Source organism: Vicia villosa, unplaced genomic scaffold (assembly GCF_029867415.1).
Source record: "Vicia villosa cultivar HV-30 ecotype Madison, WI unplaced genomic scaffold, Vvil1.0 ctg.001932F_1_1, whole genome shotgun sequence".
In the NCBI taxonomy this organism is placed as follows: Eukaryota; Viridiplantae; Streptophyta; class Magnoliopsida; order Fabales; family Fabaceae; genus Vicia; species Vicia villosa.
This window is the reverse complement of record NW_026705779.1, coordinates 22,715-29,995: the sequence shown is the minus strand read 5'-3', so window position 1 is coordinate 29,995 and position 7,281 is coordinate 22,715. Positions and strand designations below refer to the sequence as shown.

General features: G+C 30.3%; 1 pseudogene; it reads left to right on the top strand.

The window, feature by feature from the left end:
• The first annotated feature begins 593 nt into the window (after positions 1-593).
• On the top strand, positions 594-4,197 carry LOC131637154 (CBL-interacting serine/threonine-protein kinase 1-like; annotated as a pseudogene).
• Positions 4,198-7,281: the final 3,084 nt, after the last annotated feature.

Below are 7,281 nucleotides of genomic sequence, written 5' to 3'. Positions count from 1 at the left end.
TTGATGATTTAAAACTTCAAAAGTCATGGTTGACCAAAATTTCCAAAAAGTCAAAGGTGATCCGATGCAGTTGACTTTTTCCAGATGAAGTGAATTCTTGGACTTTTGTGATGAATCAAACTCTCATCTTCAAATGAGTGATGTGAATGGATTATATTGAGGTAATAGAAGCTCTTGAGTCATGCTTTGAGTTTTGGATCCATGTCCTTTGAGCTTTCTAGGGTTTTCCAAATGTGACCCCTGATTTTAGTCCTTGATGGGGCTCAAAACCCTAGACTGGTGAGGTAAGCAATCCTTAGTCCAGGTGATGGGTATCTAATCAATCATAGGTGGATAGAATTAAGCTTTTGAGTCCCATAGTTGTGTTAGAAACCACCCCTTTTTCTGATTGATCCTTTGCCTGAGTTCTTTTGTTCCTGAACACCCTCGACTAAGTATCAGATGAATAAGTGACTGCTCTGAGTATCTGCTTTGTCTTTGATGAAAAGTTTAAAAGATATGACATCTCAGGGGGGTCAAAATTAGGGTATGACACTTTGAGACTAATTATTATTATTATTATTATTATTATTATTATTATTATTATTATTATTATTATGTAGGTCTTGGCTAGCAAAACCAAAATTTTTATGGTACTTAAGTATGTCAATGGAGGAGACTTATTTGATAAAATTGTAAGCAAAAATTTCAAACGTGTCCGACACTGATATGACATTGACCCACACAGTTACATTTCAGTTATTCCGACACTGATATGACACTAATGCACATACTTTCAAAGAAAAATGATACTTGACACTAAAAAATGACACTAGACCGTATACACTATTCACAAATACGTGAACAATGTTTTTATATTATTTTGACTTTTTCATTTTTTTTCTAAAACTACTTTAATTAATGAAATATTAAAACTTGGTTAATATAGTTTAAAGTTTGATTTATATATATTCTGACATAAAAAAGTTTATATATATATATATATATATATATATATATATATATATATATAGTTTATACTTTGGTTAATATTATGTATAAAGTTGGGCAATGCAGTTCATAACTTGGTTAATGAATTCTCAAACATAAAAAAAAAATTAAATAGTAAAATAAAGTTGGTTAATGGAGTATAAAAGTTGATTAATACATTTATAATTAGTTAATACATTTATAATTTAGTGTTAGAACATGGTTAATAGTATGTATTTTATTAATTAATGAAGTAGTAAAAGTGGTTAATGAGTTATAAATAAAATAATTGGTTAATGACATACGTTTTTGTGGTTAATACAATTGTGAAGTTGGTTAATAACACAATCTTATATTTATGTTATAAAATAAATTTTAAAATAAATATTTTTAGAAAATATTATTTTAATAGTAAACACTGTTCATCATATGAATACGGTGTATCTAACAAATGGTGTTAACATAGCAATTTTGCTTTTCAAATTATTATCGGTGTTGATGTGTTAGTTCTCATGTGCATGATACTCTATTTGCGCATCATATGCATGATCTTATTAGATATGAAATGAATGATCTACCTAATTGTCTTCACATGCATCGAAGGGTAAACAAACAAAAGTGCATGATAGAAAGATGTTCCAACAATTAATTGATGATGTGAGTTGCTGCTACAATAAAGGTGTCTTCCACAGAGATCTTATGGCTCTTTCAAAATCTTGTAAACTATATATATGCTCCACTTTACCAATCTTTTAGAGTTACGCTTTATGCAGTTTTATCACAAAATTTGTGTCTTAATGCAGTTAGGGAATGTACTTGTGGATGCCAAAGGGAACATAAAGATAACCGATTTTAACCTCAGTGTTATGCCCCAACATTGTAGGGTAAGCAAACTGTTTGCATTAACTTATTTGAGTTTATTTATTTTTAAGCACTTGTAAGACTATTACAAATAATTTATGAAAACAACTTTTTAACTTATTTCTATAAGTTCGCCATCAGTGTTATCAAATCAAATATCTGCTTTGGCGGCGCTATAGTAGATATACATGAAATTTTTTGGGCTTTCCGCCACAATTCGCTATAGGCGCCACAAAGCGCATATTATGTCGGGATTTTGGATCTTCGCCATAGACAACACTACTCACCATGATAACTTATTAAAATAACTTATAATAATAAAATAGCTTGACCTTATTTTATCTTTTGTCATATAAATAGCTTGTAATTAAGTACTTATAAGAGAAAATTCTTAGATATACACAAACATAACACGTGGTTTTAAAAACAACCAATCACTATTTTTTTTATTAATTAAAAAAAAATTATCTCTTTATCACAACTACCCATAATTCCAATTAAAAAATTAAATAAATTTTAAATAAATTTTAAATTTTCTCTCTTCTTATTGGTTGTTCCTAAGAATATGGATATATGTTTGTTTCCGAGCAAGTATTTCTCACTTATAAGATAGTTACTATGTTTAGAAATTCTTGCATGGAAACGACCCTAAATCCATATTCTTAGGAGCAACCAATAAGAAGAGAGATTTTTTAATTTATTTAAAATTTAAATTGGATTCATGGGTGGGTGGTTATGATTATAAAGGAGAGAGAAATTTTATATTTGTTTTTTAATTAATTAAAATTTTAAGATTGGTTGTGTGTAAAAGAACTTCTTATTTCCGTGTCTACCTAAGAATTTTCCTTACCATGCTATAAGAACTTAATAGAGATGTTAGTTCTAATAGAGACCTAAACTCAAATTACATCATTTTGGTAACTGATAAAATGTGTGAAAATTTCAGGCAGATGGGTTGCTACATACAACTTGTGGAAGTCCAAATTATGTTGCTCCTGAGATTCTTGCCAATAGAGGCTACGGCGGTGAGAAATCGCATATTTGGTCGTGTAGTGTTATCTTATACATGATTTTAACAAGATACATTCCTTTCGACGAGATAAATCTCGCAGTTCTCTATCAAAAGGTGAATATTCGCTTGTCTCTCTGTGCTCTATAGTTTGTAATTGTTTTTCTATTAAATATCGATTGATATGTTTTTTACGTCGGTGATTATAGTTTTTTAAAGGAGACGTTCAAATACCATTATGGTTGTCACCTGGCACTCAAAACATCATAAAGCAAATTCTTGATCTGAATCCTGAAACAAGAATAACAATGTCTATGATCAAAGAAAATGAATGGTTTAAACAAGGTTATAATCCTATAAACCGAGACGACGAGGAAGATGATGTGTACATTGGCGACGAAGCCTTTTCCATCCAAGAAGTGGTATAATTTCTTGTACTTTAAGCTATATGTCGTAAAAGTTGTTAAATTGTGACCCCTTAGCACCGTTACACAACGTATTTGAAAAAAACTGCTTATGATTGTTACAGTCTAGTGAAGCAGACCTTGCTAGTCCAAAATCTCCGAAGCTTATCAATGCATTTCAATTGATAGGGATGTCTTCGTGTTTAGACCTCTCTGACTTTTTCGAGAAATAGGTGAGTATTAAAAACTCGAACTTTACTAATTTTAATGCAAAGTTAGATCAATTGAATGATCAATGTACTTTGAATTTCAGGATGTATCCGAGAGAAAGATACGATTTACATCAAACCATTCACCGAAGGATTTGACAGAGAAAATTGAAAACTTTGTAATAGAAATGGGTTTTAGTGTTCGGAAAAAAAATAAAAAAGTAAGTCATTGCATATTGTTATTCATTTCGTCAAACATAATCGGAAAAAATTGGTTTGGCTTAACATTGTCGTAAAAACTTGAAATTTTAGTTGAAAGTGATACATGAGAATAAAGCGCATAAAAGTCTATGAAGCCTCTCGGTCGCAGCAGAGGTAAATAAAGTGCATGTCAGAAACTTTGTTAAAATTTTTATAGTTATGAGTTTTCGTATAGTTTGCTGACATTATAAAACTCTTTGGATTTCGATTTTGAACAGGTTTTGGAAATAGGTCCATCATTATATGTAGTATAACTAAGGAAATCTTATGGAAATCCAACTATAAATAGACAAGTATGTATATCAACTTTCTTTCTTTTGTCGGTATGTTTATCTTAAAATCTAAGGTTGATATGTAGTTTTTTCTATCTATATGATTTATGTTGTAGATATGCAAGAAGTTGTCAAATGAGTTAGGTATAGGCAAGGCGGCACAACCTGTGAGCTCGGAAATGATAAGCGTGTGTATGAAGAAAATAAGTTAGAAGTCAGATGATGTAAATTTTCTCGTTCTATTAGATGTCATGGATTCGAGTCCAGAGCTTTGCTGCTCATTATGATTCTATTTAGCTGGATGGATTAGTCTGTACAGTTACATGCATCTGATTTTCATCAATTGTAAGTATACCATTTGAAGAAAATAAGTAGTATGTTTCTGTTTCCTAGTGCTTAGTATACAACTATTTTACACATATTCATCAATGGCATCCAAGCTTCATAAGGAGTTATACCCTGTAAAAAATTGATAGCAAAAGTATTTGCACTACATGGCTATGGCCTGCTAGCAACGTCAAGTCTCTCTCGTTTTTGTGCTCACATGAATGGATGCATCCACATGTGGTGAGCACGTAAAAGAGAGAGCTTTGATGTATGTTGGCGGGCCATAGGCCGTGTATTGTGAGTATTGTTTACATTGGTTTTGTGCAAGGTCTAAGCATATTCCTTCAAGATGCATACAGAAAATGTTAACTAAGTGTATTCATATTCATATGTATATTATATATTGAATACTATACTTATTACATGTAAGATATGAGTGATGATTTAAGGAGAACAACAATAACATGTGACTAAGGCAACTAAGACAACTGATAGCTTTTTGAACCATATCACTTCCTCATTCAAATCCCCTGAAGGAATGTATTGTTGGCATTCAATTGTTCATGATGCCAACCTTTGATTGAGGATAATTCTAATAAAACTCTAATTATAGTAATTTTAACGACTAATGAAAATGTATTAACATGTTGTATTCCTTCCATTAGTGTGTAGGAAATTTAGCAAACAATTTGTAGTTGTATGTTTCAACAAAACCATTGATTTGGTATTTAACCTTGTAGATCCATTTAACACCAACATAGGTTTCACTTTTGGGAAGATCAACTACTACCATTATCAATCCTGGAGAATAGTAGCACTATCTTGGAAGAGCAACACAGAACGGTGTTCGGCCGTTATGATGTAGCTGTTTATGTCTCAATTTGAAATAGCGACTGCTTTTTTTTTTGGCTTGGAGCGGGTCACGTAAGAGGAGTGCTTCCCGCCCATAGTGAGTTTTGTTTTGAAAGTAAAAAACCATATTTATCCTTAAAAAAATTAAACGTTGGAGAAATTTTTCTAGAATTTTTCCTAGATTGCTCTAACTCGAAAAACAAAGGATTCATCTTCTCACTTCTTCACGTGTTTCACTTCATATTTCATTGCTTCCACTCTTAACTCAAGAAACTCTCTATCCTCTTCTCACTTGGCTGATTCCTCTCTTCTCTGGTTGGTTTTCAAAAGTTTTTCTTACTTCTTCGTTCCTTCTTTCCTTCTTTCTTCGGTATTTCTTTTCTCTCCTTTCTTTTCTTCTTCTTTCTTGACTCTTCTTATTTCCTTTGTTTTTTTTCTCTTCTTTCCTTCTTCGGTTTTTACTCTTCATTTTGTCCTTTATTTTTTAAAAGTAATAATAAGTTAATAACTATATTCCTTGGTTTTCTTCTTCTTCTTTTATTTGTACACAATTAGGAAACTTAGGAAACTCTCTATCCTCTTCTCACTTGGGCGATTCCTATCTTTTTAGGTTGATTTTTGAAAGTTCTTCTTCTTCTTACTTCTTTGCTATTTCTTTTCTTCTTTCTCCAGTTTTTGTTTTCTCTCATTTATTTTCTTCTTCTTTCTTTACTCTTCTCATTATCCTCTGGTTTTTCTCTTATTTTCTTTTTCGTTTTTTACTCTTCATTCTGTCCTCTTTTTAAAGTAACAATAAGTTAATAACTCTATTCTTACATTTTCTTTTTCTTTCATTTGTAGATAATGACAACATCTTCTTCTATAGTTGTTTGAATTTTAATATAAGATGTGTTGTTTTTTTTATATTTGTTTGAATTTAATTATTTTTTGATAAGTCATTTTTTGAATTTTAATATAAGATGCGATGTTTTGAATTTGATTAAACTTGTTGAATTTGATTAAACTTGTTGAATTTGATTAAGCATCGTGCTTTCATATTTGATTTTATGAATCTTTTATGGTATTGTGTTATTTGTTTAGTTTTTTCATTAAATATATTTTTTATAGTTATTATTCATATAATTAGTCCAAATAATAGTTAAGTAGAGGTTATTCCACTATCCAATATCTCGCTATCGTATTTTGGGGTCGGTTGCACTTCTTTGCTATCTAGGGTTGATAACTTTGTTGACATGTATATCTTTCATCAAAAATCACTAAGTAAACATCCATTATCTTTCTCAAACAATTAAATTTAAAAGTTTGTTTAAAAGTTCAAGGTTCAGTATTTGTAGAAATAAAGCATAAAAACATATTTCTAAGCAAAACATCGGAACTTTATAACTTTTTCTTTTGATTTACTTCAATCTTTTTCTTCCTTTATGATACTCACGATTGTTTTGCTTTATAAGTTTTGTCATAATCAAAACCACAGTCAAATCCAAAATTACCTTCACAAACACATAGAACCACAAGTAAAATAGTTTAACATGGAACGATGTCCTTCTTTCAATATGAGTTTCACAAATAATATCAACAACCTTAAAATTATTTCCATTGGTGAAACCATATTCATGATATTCTATAATTGAAAGGCATAATCTACACCGAGTACTTTAAATTTTATAGGGGTAAGGGTACGAGTGATCCAAGAGATTTTCATGCTATTACAAAGACGACTCAATTAGAGTATCATTTATGAACTTCATCTTATTTTTTGAGGATAAGCAACACTTCATTGTTCTATTATAATTGTGGTACTAATTATCATTGAGAAGTGGAGAAACATAAATAACTCATGGGTTGTCTGTGGGGTGCTGTTAGTACACACTTTTTGGGTCTTGAGTGTAATACCACGATTCTCTGACACCGGGAGTTATCATTTAAATTAGTTAAATGGTGATTATAGGACATATTGGTCTTGTTCAGATTAAATGAGTAATATATATATATATATATATATATATATATATATATATATATATATATATTATGAGTTGCTAAGAGGAAATTATGGACATGTTAGAATTAAAGAAATTGAGTTAGAATATGACTAAATGACACATTAGTAATTGTTG